The 15,266-nt window shown below is 38.7% G+C and overlaps 1 protein-coding gene across 2 annotated transcripts in view; it reads right to left on the bottom strand.

Moving 5' to 3' along the window:
- LOC107668228 (signal-induced proliferation-associated 1-like protein 1) overlaps positions 1 to 2,301 on the bottom strand; it is an 84,482-nt gene extending 82,181 nt beyond the window's left edge. For both annotated transcript variants that reach the window (XM_016460030.1, XM_016460031.1), the window contains exon 1: positions 2,257 to 2,301. The gene's annotated coding sequence lies outside the window, so the exon portion shown is untranslated. The remainder of the gene's footprint in view (positions 1 to 2,256) is intronic.
- Between the last annotated feature and the right edge of the window lie 12,965 nt (positions 2,302 to 15,266).

Raw genomic sequence — 15,266 nt, 5'->3', positions numbered from 1 at the left:
ATGAACACTGCATAGTTTTCAGTGTATGTATTGATAGATTAATGCTTATTAAAGCTATAACGTTATTCAGATTAAAAGCAGATTTGCATTTTGATGGCCCAAGCGCCAGTCTGTCACTTTAAGACAATATATTGACACAATATTATATATTATCGGATTTTCTCCCAACTGTTCTCCTCCACTTAAGACATAAACTGTGTTTAAGTAAATACTCTCCAAGCCGGCCATTTTGACATATTTTTGTGTGTATTTGATCGACTGGACATGCGCCCGAAGCTCAAAGTGTAACACTTTGTAGTGTTTATCCATTTTGGAGCGCGAGGCACGCACACATTTCAGCCTGAGGAACAGCGTCTCTTGTGCGGATTGTTTTATTAATTTCTCCAGTACCGATAGCAGAACCGTTAACGTCAGAGTTTATCGATACTCCGGTCTTTCATAATTTAGCCCCGGGACAGATTAAATACCGGGTTTCGGTACCCATCCCTACTTATAACTATTTATAGTGATACTCCAATCAGGATTTTTAGACATTTATTCATTTTTGAAAATGGGGGGAATTTCCCCTCTTAGGTGATCCGTGGCTGTTGCAGACGCACCGCTCCTGGAACGCACTGCCGGACCCGCAACCTTGTGCAGTGAACGATTTATTAATCCGTTAACATGAGCGCAGAAAAAATACGCACCACATAAGCACTGCAAACGGAGTATTGTGAACATGGCATTATGGGTGCCTCTCACGGCACCGTCATCAGCTTGAGATCGGTTTTTTGAGATTGGCCTTTTTAGAGACCGCCGATCAAATATCCCAAAGTGATTATCGGCCGATAGCGATCGGTAGCCGATCGACCGGAGCACCCCTACTTTTTAATTAGCTGGAGCAAACTACTGTAATCTACTATTCCACTGCATAACTATATATTGTTCTCAAATCTGTGCTGCCTTTGGCAATGACAGATGCAAACAATAAGTTAAAGTGCTCCGTGAGTTTGACGTGCCTCAGCCATTTTTCTAGCAATTATCCTAAAAGTGGCTCTTGTAGGTCATTGTTTAATGGTTCAGGTACTGGGCAAAACTGTTTGCATGACAGATCTTCTTTGAAGTAACACTAGAAGTAGTGGGATCACAACCACAACTGATGATCACGAGATCTGAGTGCTCTTCCAAAATGGCAGCTTTCTAGACACCTTTCTACTGCTCTGATCAAAGCAGGTTCAAATCATTCACTAGTGCCCAATGAAAATGGCCCACTTGTTTTGAATGAGTGTGCATCAAACGGAGTTTGTCATCAGAGTGAATCACTCTTTTCAAAACATCTGAATGACAATGGAAAAACAGTTGCTCCTGGAATAAAATCCCAGAGGAAATTATCACCGAGGCATCATATTATTCATGAATATGGCTGCATTATCTACAGAAAGTCTGCGTTACTAGAGGGTAAATTTACCGACGTTAAAGGTAGGCGATTTCGGAAAGGCTAGCAATAGCAAGCTAGCTTTGAAAGCAAGATCCCCATAATCACTCTGTAAAGCCAAGCCTCCTCCAAACTTATGAACGCGCACACAGGCAAATACATATTTTGCCAGGCAGGATGGACAGCCTATCATAGTCTTCGGACCGAACATTTTGATTGGACGAACATTTTATGGTCCTACAACTTCCACAGACGATATATATACATAAATAAATTTAGACCACTTAACTTAGTGATTGCTCTCGGGATATAAAGAGACTTTCAACCAGCATAACAAATATGTTTTTGAACCAAATCACCTACACTGCCTTTAAAATGGTTTTGTATTGTTACAATGTCGGTAGTACAAGTATGTATTACTTTTCCATGTGATTTTCAACAAAATATTCCTGTTTAATTGTCAACAATAGTCAGATTATGTAAAATGCCTAATACCAAGATACCAAGAATACCAAAGTATACAGTAAAATGCTAAAAAATTAGACTAACTGAGCTAGAACACCATGTAAAACCTACAATCTAACTCTCAGCAATATGGGAACATCTTTAAAAAGCATGTCCCAGTAAGAACTAACGTGTGTCCGACAACAAAGATGCACAGCGTTTCATTCTACTTTACCCAAAAATCATTAACCTTCACTTCCTGGTGACAATGTTTGCTTTGAGTCACAGAGAACCTAAATTCACACGCACACGAAAGTGTTGCAGGGGACGCAGAGGGTACTGGGGCATGCACATTTAATTGTTCCTGTGTTTGCTACAGCTCAAAGTGATGACCTCACCTCTATTGAGTCCAGATCCCTCTCACTCATTCCACATGGCCAGCCTCACCCATGACCCTCTGCTCACACCTTTTCAAAACAGCATAGCAGACTTCCTGCTGGAAGAGTTTACAGAGTTTAAAATAGTTGCAAAGGCAACAAAAATAACAATTCGAGAAAATCTAATTGTTGTCAGCAACAAATGAGAACATTTGATTTGAATCGATATGCACTTTATCAGACTGCATCTCTACAATGCATTCCAGTGTTTCCTGCACAGCTATTCAGCATCTTTCTGTTGTTACACAACAACAAACTTATGATGTATGAAACACTAACAAATGACTCATATGAGCCAGTTTTTTTAACAAATCAGTCTCAAATTCAGGTTTTCAGTGTGAATCAATTTTCAATCAATGCAATGCATCACCCACAAAATTTAACTTGTGCATATACAATAGTTTTAATGTCTGGGGATTCTGTAATTTGGTGAGTACTTTTTTCAGTTTGGATAGAATTAGAAAGTAGGGCTGCACGATAAATCGAAATGGAATCGAGATCGCGATTCAACAGAAGCTGCAATTGTCATGCGTATCTTTCAGTGAAGCACGGTTCTGTGATCAGCAGTAAATCTCCATCCAAAGGCCAGAGGGCGCTCTCGCTGATACTCCAAATACGCCTCGCAGAAGAAACCCAGGAAATGCTTATCGCTGCAGCTGAATAAACAGAAGATTCAACTGCTTTCATTGATTCAACGTGACTAATAAACACATGACTACGGCAATATACGGTTTATCTGAGTTCTTATTATTATAATTTTCATTAAAATAAAGTATATCTATAATGCAATGCCTTTATCACTGCTTAAATACTATGAAATATGTTGCGTGCCTTATTCTGTGTAAGAAGCCACATTATCTCACAGAAGGATTTATTTCAAACACTCGACTGACATTATGTTTGGAGTAAAAATATGTTATTAAATGTGGTATTTTCACATGCTTTCAGATGGAGCAGCATTTACTTCACAGAGCCATAGTTCACTGAGAAGCTATGCAAATAGCTGTCATTATCGCAAAGGATTTCTTCGATTTCATAATTCGATTTTTTTTGCGTAACTTGTCAGTGAACTACGGCTATGTGTAGTAAATTCTGCTCCATCTGAAAGCACGTGATGATGATTTCCTGCTGATTACAGAACCGGCATTACTATCAAAATGTGTATTCGATTAATCGTGCAGCACTATTAGAAAGGTCTGGCATATTCTGATTCAAACAATGGCTTTCTGACCTGTGACAGTTAGACCACGTTACTACCAGTCAGACTGCCATGAAAGCAGTGTTACATATGACATTGAATTGATTTCACATGGAGATATTCGGTTTCCTGGCAATACATTTACTTCAAGAGAGCCAGGAAGAACTCACCAGTTCAGCCAGAAGTTCTGCTGATATCAGCATATCAAAGATAAAGAGCAAAGTCCACACACACACACAGAATAAGAAAAAGTACTGAAAATAGACTGCTGCCAACACAAAGTTTATTAGTCTATTAGCACAGCTACATCTTTAGCCACAAAACCACTTAGCCCTGGTGCAAATCCATTACAGATTTACCATTCACATTAACACTACTGCTGAAAGTGGATTAAACGGTAACAATATCACAATAGGCTTTAGATCATTATAAACAGATTAACATTAAATAAATTAAGCTTACATAATGGTGTGTGAAGGAGGTCTTAAGTAAATCTCAGTAACCTAAATCAAATTAAAACTCAAGTGGACATTTATCTACTTGACGAAGCAGTGAAAACACTGCTGCAAGGTGAGGTCAACCAACTAACACAAATTGCAAGCTAACACGTTACTTCACATAACCATTAATGACCATCTAAATAAAATAACCACAGAGTCTGCTGCTGTTTCCTTGGAGCATGCCTCATTTTACTCTATACTATGCAAAAGAAAAACGATGACAACCACATGTAAAAAATGCAAGGTCATGTGCATAAAATAAAATACTTGAGGAGCTGTCAGGAAGGAAAAAACATGCAATTATACCCCAATGACAAGACGTGGCAAAAATGTTGCCAAGCTTTGTTTCTCCCTTCTTACCTAATTGAAGATGAAAATGCTGCAGTCACTTCCACCATCTCCCCAGCACAATTGGCTTTAGGAAAAGCAGCAAAACAGGTATTAAATAACAAGAAGTGGGTACTCTTCTGTGTAGTGTTGTCACGGTACCAACATTTCAGTATTCGGTACCAATACCAGTGAAAATCCACGGTTCTCGGTACCAATTTCGGTACCAAAGCAAAACACAAAAACATGCTAATTGAACAACATTTTTATTAATAACGTTAAACAAAAATTAAATGTACAAAACCAATGCCATTCTTTATACTTATTTAAAAGTGTTTCAAGTTTTTCCACAAGTAATAAAAGTATGAAAAAAGTAAACAAGTTTCACCCAAAAGTTTAGTCATAGTTCTGCTGCCACTGAAAAACATCTGTAAACTGTTGTCTGTTTTAGGGTTTGCTGGTGTGTTTCAGGATCTTCCGGTACCGTAACGTTTTCATTTTTTTAGTACCGACTTGGTACCGAAATACCGGGTCTTTTGACAACACTACTTCTGTGTATAATTAGGCTCTTAATTATGGTTGTCAAAAGTACCGACTTCGGTAGCAGTCGGTATTGAAATTTTAAAAATGTGACAATACCAGCATTTCCCACTAGCATTTTGAGCGCTGTTGAGCAGATTGTTAAAAACCTCTGATTGGCCATTGAATTAATGCACTCAACAGATATGTCTGTGATCGGCACACATACACACAGGAGCGTTTGAAAGAAGCGTCTATCAGCGGATCCCTAATATATCTGCTCATAGATGGATCTGCTGATAGACGTGGCTTTCAAGCGCTCCCGTGCGTATCTGTGTAAGCGCTCGGTGAAGAGCGTGAAGTGATGATCATTGTAGCTAACCACAGACATATCTGTTGAGCACAATGGCCAATCAGAGGCGTTTAAGAATCCGCTCAACAGTGCTCAAAATGCTGGCGGGAAATGCTGGTATCGTCACATTGTTAAAATTTCAGTACCGAATTCAGTACTTTTGACAACCCTACTCTTGATTAAAGGGGTCATATGATGCGATTTCAAGTTTTCCTTTCTCTTTGGAGTGTAACAAGCAGTTCGTGAATAGAAAAGATCCCTAAAGTTGCAAAGACTAAAGTCTCAAACCCAAAGAGATATTCTTTAAAAAAAAGTTAAGAGTCATCCACGCCCTCCTAAAACGCCTCGTTTTAACACGCCCTCACGTCTACGTCACTGGGTGGTAAGATTTGCATAACACCGCCCAAATGTTCACGCAAAAAAAGAAAGCGTAACTTTTATTCTCGCTGTAGTATTGTTGCTGCCGCCTCCATGTTGTGGAGACGCTGTGTGTTTCGTTATGAAAGCTAAACTACTTTGTTTGGCCTTCCAAAAGAGGACACAACTAGAGAAACACAACTAGTTAAGTTGTATTTACAACACTGTTCCAGAACAGTTCAAACCAAATATTCGAGTTTGTGCAGCACATTTTATGGAGGACTGTTTCCTGGGAGAGTAGCCTACAATGCGGCTGTGCACAAAGGCTGTTTCTATAAAGTGGGGCAATTCCAACTTTGCAAGGACAGTCTGGCGCTTCTGACTCACAGCCTGTAAGTATGTTTTCATATTTAAAGAATTTGCCTCTGACGATTCAAACGCGAATTTTGAGCAGTGTAGAGCAGCGCTTGTTGTTTGTCCTTTCTCAGATCACAAATGTAGACATGGTTTTATGTTTAAGCGGCGCGATATGTAACGCAATGCGTAAAAAGACAGTATAAGTCATTATAATCAGTAATTATGTCCCCACTGGATGCAACAAATGCCTCGTTTGTAATGGGTTTTATTGGTTTTGTCTCGTCGCATCGGGACACGGCATCGCAGTATGGCAAGGGACGTAACATTTCCATCACACGCTTGAGGCATTCGGCAAATCACAATGCACTGGATAGCTGGCCAATCAGCGCACACCTCGCTTCCTCAGAACGATGAGCTTTGTAAAAATCAACACGTTTCAGAAAGGCAGGGCATAGAGGAGCAACAATAATGTACAGTATGTGGAAAATAATGTGTGTTTTGAACCTTAAACCGCATAAACACATTGCATTACACCAAATACACCAAATAATATTCTTTTTATCAATGTCATAAGACCCCTTTAATGGTTTTAAAGCTGCCTCATCCTGTGTTTATTTTAAACTGCCTGAAATGACACAGATTGTCTGCATGTTGCATTAGTTACCATGATAAAATCTTTTTTTTTTTTTTTTTTTTTACAAATAGTATTACAATTTATACAAACTATAAAATAAGTTTATAAAAAAACATGCATTTCCATGCGAATCTTCAATCAATGCAATGGATCATCCACAAAATTTTAGCTTAGTTAATGTTGCATAACTTAACATGATAAAATAATTAATCAAACAAACTAATGGTTTTATTCATTTCACCTATACAGCCATGACATACTCATCAATACATGTCAGTGCTTATTATCTATCCATTTACAATGGAGTTATAACAGAATACTAGTCTGTTTGTAGTTTGTCCAAAGCCAGTGATTATATCATTAGTCAACATGGTGACTTAAGGTTTTGTAAAACTCTGTAACCAGGGCTTAATTTGTGCCGGAACAAGCCGGATCCAGCACCTCCGAATTTGTCCGAAATCCAATCCGGCACCTCATTTGACAATGAAAGAAGTTCGTGTTGACCTATAGCGTGCATATATTTCATGAAAAAAATTCTATTATGAGCCCGCTTGCCACGCATCTACATTTGAAATAACAAACTTGAGCACGCAAAGACATGCGACGTGGCTGCTCTCACAAACCCGAATGCTCAGAACCAATACTGATACACGTGCGTTTTTTCTCAGATGTTTACATTTAGTTAAGACAAAACTGACTGTGCTTACGAGGATACTCGCCAGGACGGCCATTTTGATGTAATTTTGTGTGTATTTGGCCGCGTAAGTGCAACAAGCTGCGAAAAATAACTCAATTTGGTACTCGCAAGGCGGCTTTATATGCGCGCTCTACGGACGTGACTGTGAACGCACAGAAAACCCCCTTTGGAGCACGCAAGTATCGAATGGCTTAAACTTAAAAAGATGTGCAAATGATACAGTTTTGTGACGATGCAACAATGACTCGAATTCTGTATCGCAGGATGCAGTAGTGCAGACGAGATGCGCTGTTGTGAAGCCGCTTTGAGAGTGAGAGAGAGAAGACGTGGTACAGCTGAATCACTCACGCTGTTTTCAAATGACTGATTTAATCTGATGGTTTGTGTGGATTTATTTACTCATCTAACCTACATGCTCTATTGAATAAATGTTTGCAGGAATTTCCCTCATTATTAACTCGAAAGCTGATTAAACATAATTCTATTATACAGAGATTTGAGGAAAAATAATTGACTTTTCCGAAACTTTTCCAGGCCTGGAAATTGCGGTTTTAAAATTTCATGACTTTTCACGTTTATTCATGACCGTAAGAAAATGCACGCTGTTAATCACGTAAGCTGGTCCTCCATTGCGCAAATGCCCCATTAGGCTACCTCTCCCTCCTCTAATCATATGCCGGATCCATCACCCCGCTTTGTTCCGGGACCTCGCAATTTACAAATTAAGCACTGTCTGTAACCACTACAGTGTGGATGCATGCCACACAGAGAAGAACGCAATGCATAGGAAGAACTGCCTGACACATTCCACTCCATTACAACATATTCCAAAGAAGAACTGTTCAACTAACTGACCAATAAGCCAAACCGCAAAGCTGTTAAGAAACCACATTATGACTAAGGGAAGTGAAAATACCATACAAATAACATGTTCCAAAAGACGCCGTGTTCAAAATGAGATTAGGTTTAAAATAGATCAAAAAGAATCTTGAAAGGCTTGGAGAATATGACATTGACAAGCTCCCATTTATTAAGCCCCCAGTTATTTCATCATGAAAGTGGATAAGTGACTCTCCTAAATATGTTTGCTCAAGACAATGTGTCAGTCCCTAAAAATCTACCATCATATATTCCTTCATAGGAAGGTGAATCACCATAACGCATCCACACAATTGTGATTTAAGGTTTCGGTCTGCAAAAGGCATTAATTTTTTTGAAAGGGAAAAAAAAAAAATGACATTACTTCAGAAAAGTTCATCATGCAGTAGTGCAGACGAGATGCGCTGTTGCGAAGCCGCTTTGAGAGAGAGAGAGAGAAGACGTGGTACAGCTGAATCACTCACGCTGTTTTCAAATGACTGATTTAATCTGATGGTTTGTGTGGATTTATTTACTCATCTAACCTACATGCTCTATTGAATAAATGTTTGCAGGAATTTCCCTCATTATTAACTCGAAAGCTGATTAAACATAATTCTATTATACAGAGATTTGAGGAAAAATAATTGACTTTTCCGAAACTTTTCCAGGCCTGGAAATTGCGGTTTTAAAATTTCATGACTTTTCACGTTTATTCATGACCGTAAGAAAATGCACGCTGTTAATCACGTAAGCTGGTCCTCCATTGCGCAAATGCCCCATTAGGCTACCTCTCCCTCCTCTAATCATATGCCGGATCCATCACCCCGCTTTGTTCCGGGACCTCGCAATTTACAAATTAAGCACTGTCTGTAACCACTACAGTGTGGATGCATGCCACACAGAGAAGAACGCAATGCATAGGAAGAACTGCCTGACACATTCCACTCCATTACAACATATTCCAAAGAAGAACTGTTCAACTAACTGACCAATAAGCCAAACCGCAAAGCTGTTAAGAAACCACATTATGACTAAGGGAAGTGAAAATACCATACAAATAACATGTTCCAAAAGACGCCGTGTTCAAAATGAGATTAGGTTTAAAATAGATCAAAAAGAATCTTGAAAGGCTTGGAGAATATGACATTGACAAGCTCCCATTTATTAAGCCCCCAGTTATTTCATCATGAAAGTGGATAAGTGACTCTCCTAAATATGTTTGCTCAAGACAATGTGTCAGTCCCTAAAAATCTACCATCATATATTCCTTCATAGGAAGGTGAATCACCATAACGCATCCACACAATTGTGATTTAAGGTTTCGGTCTGCAAAAGGCATTAATTTTTTTGAAAGGGAAAAAAAAAAAATGACATTACTTCAGAAAAGTTCATTATTGAGAATCTCAAATAAGCAGGAATAAAAAACATAGTAAGAATCCTGCATCTCAAATTCCTCAGCTCTCATTTCTCACCTTCAATTTTCAACAGACGGTCTACATGATTAATGGCTACATAAATCTGAGGCTACAGCCTGCATTAAGATGGAGCCCAGAGTGGTAGAGCAGACAGGACTGTAATTATTGAGAACAAAAGTAAGATGGGTGCCTTCAATACTAATTTCAGCATTTGGGTGCCATGATAACACCCATCCTCTCAAAAGCAAGAGGCTGAAAATCTCTGCTCTCCTGTACGAAACACAACAAGCGCTGTTAGGCAGATGGCGAGACAGTTGGTGGGAATATCAGCGATAACGCAGATACATTGTGAACCTTCAACTGTTTCTTTGCCATTCATCAGATCGGCATCAACAGCTGCTGCTTCCAGGAAGATGTGAGATTAAATGAGGTGGCAGAACAATATGCTGGAAATTAGTACTGGTTGAAACCACCAGTGGCTGTTTTTTTTTTTTATTGTTTTAATTAAATAATGTACCTTTTTAAGTGCATGTAACTTTATGGACTAAATATAGCAATTTGGGTGGGAAAAGGTCCTTTCCTTTCCTTTTCCTGTTTGTGACAACGCTCATGTCATAGTCATCTGTGGGTACTTACTTGGATTTCATCTGCACTGACTCTCTTAAAGGGATTTTTCACCCCAACAAGAAAATTCTGTCTTCATTTACTCACCCTCATGCCACTCTAAACCCATTGAACTTTTGTTCATTTTCAGAAGACGAATTAAAATATTTTTAATATTCTCTAATCACTTTTGTCCATTCATTGAAAATCCATGCAACCAAAACTTTCACCCATCAAGAAGTACAACATTGTAAAAATAATCCCTATGAATCGAGTAGTGTGCATGTGCGTTAATCAATATTTGTGAATAAAAGCCTAAATTAAATCTGGTCATCATAAAAAGCAAACATGCACATTTTTGTTGGATTTTCAATGGATGGCCAAAAATGATGAAAGAATGTTTATCTTCATGTGTGTTCCAAAAAATCAAGAAAGTCATGGGTTTGGAATAGGGATGTCAACGATTAATCGATGATCGATTAATTGTCGATAAGAGATGCAATCGATTAAAGCTATCGATCGTCGATTAAGCCGTTTAATTTTGGGCTGCGTGCGGCTCATGCGCAAAACACGTGCGAGCGTATGTGAGTGACGGTATATAAAATAACCCATGATTTAACTAAAATGAGGGAACAAATTAATACATCGAACGAATTCTTAATTCATGGCCATGAAATCTTCCATTTCCCTTCCGCATGTTTACCACAGTAAGAGATGCGAAAACAGTGATAAAAAGCGAATGACAATAAAATAAACTTGCGACATTAGAGGGTTAGACGGTGAGGATTTAGGAAAAAAAACAATGCATTTGCAAATCTTTTCATGTTGTGACTATATGCAACTGCAATAGAGGCATTTTGCAGTATTTAGGTTAACGATTAATCGATTAATTGATCGTTAATTTAAACGACGATCGATCATGGAAATGATCGAAAATTGACAAACCTAGTTTGGAACAACATGCGACATGAGGTTGAGAAAATGATTACAGAATTTTCATTTTTGGGGTAACTAACTCTTTTTAAAAAAAAGCTGCCCAAAGCAAATGTGCATTTGAATGTGTGAAATAGCAATTTTCTTCATACAAGTTGTACTGGACAAACCCAAAAGTTGAGCCTCTATATCATATATTCCAGTGCAAATGAAGTCTTAAACATCAAAAAGTAGGACCATTAGTTACTGTCTGATGTAATGGATCACATCTGATGCAGACTTGTTACAGAATTAGATTTGGATGTTGTCTGCTGCCAAATCTTGAAAAATATACTTGCATAACCGAACAACTGACATGATTTTACATAAACCAAACTTCCATAGCAACAGCATATAAGAACAACAGGAGAGGCTTTTAAGCTCTCAAACTCGTACATTATTTGTTAAGCCTAAGGCAATGATTAAAACTTATTTGCCCAATCTTAATCCAGCAGTATCTATAGAATCTGGAGCCACTCTACATGTGAAAAACTCTTGATAATCCCTCAGCTGCCAATCATCCACCCAGGCGTCTTTTTCCCCTTGCACATTTCCTTTTCTACATGCTTCACAACATGTGCGTGTCCACCTACACACTCCCTTTCAATAGGCTAGTTAATATTGGAAATGCGACACTGCCTGCAGATAACTGCATCCTTGGCATTTTTAGATAGAGGCTGGGGAAAGAAAACACTAAATCCAAGTAAGTTTCACACAGTAGGAACGATATCTGCTTGCTACTGAATTTATCAAAATCAAGTTATTAATGCAGCATTGTTAACATCTAAAAAAGACATGTAACAGGTGATGTCCATATAACAAAAAAAAATGGGATCCATGCTGTTCCACAGGTGGATTTACCAACAGCAAAGTGAAGGTCTAAAGGTGGTCAACTGGAAAAAAAGTCTAAAAGTGGTCAGATTGTCTACTTTTAATTAATCACACCAAGACTACACAAAAATAGTGGCAGGTCTGTCAAAGGACACGGCAACATCAACATCTCAAGGACATGATGATACCAACACAAAGTTCCACCTTGGTCATTTTTAAGATCTGATGGTCTGCATCTTCCATACATCTTGAAAGCATGTGAAAATACCACATTTAATAACATATTTTTACTCCACACTCACTTCATAACGTCAGTCGAGTGTTCCTTCTGTGAGATGATGTGGCTTCTTACACAGAATAAGGCACGCAACATATTTCATAGTATTTAAGCAGTGATAAAGGCATTGCATTATAAATATACTTTATTTTAATGAAAATTATAATAATAAGAACTCAGATAAACCGTATATTGCCGTAGTCGTGTTTATTAGTCACGCTGAATCAATAAAAGCAGTTAAATCTTCTGTTTATCCAGCTACCGCTATAGGCATTTCCTGGGTTTCTTCTGCGAGTTGTACTTGGAGTTTCAGCGCGAGAGCGCCCTCTGGCCTTTGGATGGAGATTTACTGCTAATCACAGAACCGTGCTTCACTGAAAGATACGCATGACAATCGCAGCTTCTGTGGAATCGCGATCTCGATTCCATTTCGATTTATCGTGCAGCCCTACATCTAAAGTTAAAAAGGGAATGCTCGAAAGAACTTCAATCAGGGACCTGCTCTTCAAATCCACCCCCAGACAAACTGCATTTAGAGCCTGGCCAATACACAGTGAGGACACACCACCCACACAAAGAAGAAAAGACATGCAAATGACAAATCAGCGAAGCCCTTACAGGGAGAAAACAGGGAGAGTGAAGGGCCATTAGTCAACCTACAACACAGACCTCACAATTTTGATGTGACAAAATGTTATGCATAACAAATGCAATGCAATCTACAGCCCAGTGACTCCTCCAGTTGGACACCTGATATAATTCTCAGCTAATGCAGTGGATTCCATAGATATTCAATTCCATAGATAGCGTCCGGAATGAGCCTGTGATGGCCAAAAATGCTGCTAGGTAGGGCAGATGACTAGTTTTTGAGACACAGCCTTTGTTCTCAAATAGATAGATAGATGATAGATAGATTCAAAACTTCTCAGATCATTTGTGATTAATAAGGATTTTTCAAATTAATTCTATAGAGATTGCACTTAAAAAAGCATCAACTACATGAAGAAATGTATATTGGCATGGCTAGAAAAAAAAATTACATTACATTATTTCCATTACTTTTCCAGGCCTCGAAATCACACTAAAATTTCACTACAATTTTCCAGGGTCATGAGAACTAAAAAGACGTGCTCACATGCAAGAATTCAAGTGTTACAAAGTAGCCTATCTCGGAATTATTTACCAGTGAACCTTAACCAAGTAACACCCCGCTTAATAAGGAAAAACACAGGAGTCAGATTTATGTATTTTCATGAGTTGCAATCCATATTATTAAATTCCCTTCTTGACTGACGCAATAATTACTAAATGTGCCATGCACAATCCACGTTGATGAAGTTGCTGGGCTGTCAGCTGTAATCGGCCGTGTTTTTGTGATCTTCCCACATCTGGAGTTGAGACCAAAACTCTTCAACTAACGTTATAGCCGCACCATTTCCACCTTGCGCTGTCTTGTTTATCAGATTGAGACCAAATAAACACGACACATAGGACTACGGGTTTACATTCCGACTGCTATCAGTTTATCAAAATATGGTCGCGTTCACTGCAACTTTCTGATCAAATCTTGTTTTCCTCTGATGATCAGGTGAGTCGAGATCATGCGTTAACCGTCGTAACTCGCTCGAGAGATAAAACGAGCATTTTAGCGCGTACAAAGACACGCTTTCTTCGAAATAACCATAGTGGACCCCTTTACAGATATAAAAGCACGGTCCGGAGTTGGCATGCACAGTTAAATCACAGACATCTTACGAACTCACCTTCTTCCCTCTCCAGCTCTCGCTGCTCTCGTTTGGTCTCTTCTTCTCCCACAAAATCTTCCGATAAAAGTCCGACACGAGCGTCTCTCCGCCTCGCAATAATCGCCAGCTGAATGCAGTCTATGTGCGGCCCTTATTCCTGGTGTTTTCCAGTGTGTCGCGCGAGAATTTTCACTGTATTGTTGTATCTACTCCAGCAGCAGTACCGTTGGCCCCAGCGTCTCGTTCACAATTATTTAACTTCGAAGTTCATACAAAAGTTGCAGCTCCGACTCGCGCTGCAGCTGCTGATGAGGTCACTTGGCTTCGCTTAAAGGAATCTCGCGATAGCTGAGAGCAGCTAGAGGGGAGCGTGATTTGGAGGCCCCCTACTGACAGGGTTGCCGTAGCAACAGCGCAATTTATGTGCTGCACGGTTATCACGCGACTGGTATTCTGTTGTCTTGGACAAGAGTAGCAGGGTTGACCTGTAGGTTACAACATGTGCTTTGCTAAACCTGTGTCTTGTTATTTGGGTAGCATTTGAGACATGTTTTATTCTAAGCATAATGGTTAACACTTGATTGCTAGTAAGAACAGTTAGTGTTTTACCTCATTTGCCAAACCTTCTCCAGTTTATCCAGTTGAACATTTTTAAATGTTCTTTGCTATTTGTTACCAAATAGTGCCTAAGAACTGTAAACACCAGCAGCAAGTAGTGTGTGAAAAACAAGAAATGTGTTTATTTTTAGACAATAGTCCTTATTAAAATCAATACCATCACAAGTTGTTTTTACCATCAAAAAATGTCTGAATATAAACCCAAATCAAAGGCATTTTATCCTATGTTTTACACAAACTGCCAGTTTTATGTCTATAATTTCATTCAGCAGTGGATGACTATTCTAACCCTCTAACTCTAGCACTCTCTATTCTATTTGTATTCTTACTACTTGTCTTCTATTAAAAAAAACACTTGACCCTCTAACACTTGCACTCTCTATTCTATTTCTATTCTATTCTTACTACTTGTCTACGACAATACAGTAGCTATTGTTTATGGTTAAGGCTCTGATAACTTGCCATAGTAACCTTTCTTTTTCTTTTGTTGTCAGTGACCACTAACTGGTGTTATATAGTATGTAAATGATATAAAGTGCATGCTTAAATGTAACTAAAAAATAATAGTAATAAAGAGCACATACAATCCAAAATGTAATGTCCTCATTGAACACATGGGAGGAGGTTAATCTCTATGAAATGAGTGCACTAGATTCCATGCATACTATTTTGTGAGAAGCTCCATTAACAAACAACATGCTGTTCTTG

This window comes from Sinocyclocheilus anshuiensis, unplaced genomic scaffold (assembly GCF_001515605.1).
Source record: "Sinocyclocheilus anshuiensis isolate Anshui unplaced genomic scaffold, SAMN03320099.WGS_v1.1 scaffold1341, whole genome shotgun sequence".
Classification (NCBI taxonomy): domain Eukaryota; kingdom Metazoa; phylum Chordata; class Actinopteri; order Cypriniformes; family Cyprinidae; genus Sinocyclocheilus; species Sinocyclocheilus anshuiensis.
Note: the sequence above shows the minus strand (reverse complement) of the source record. Positions and strands in the feature narration are given on the sequence as shown.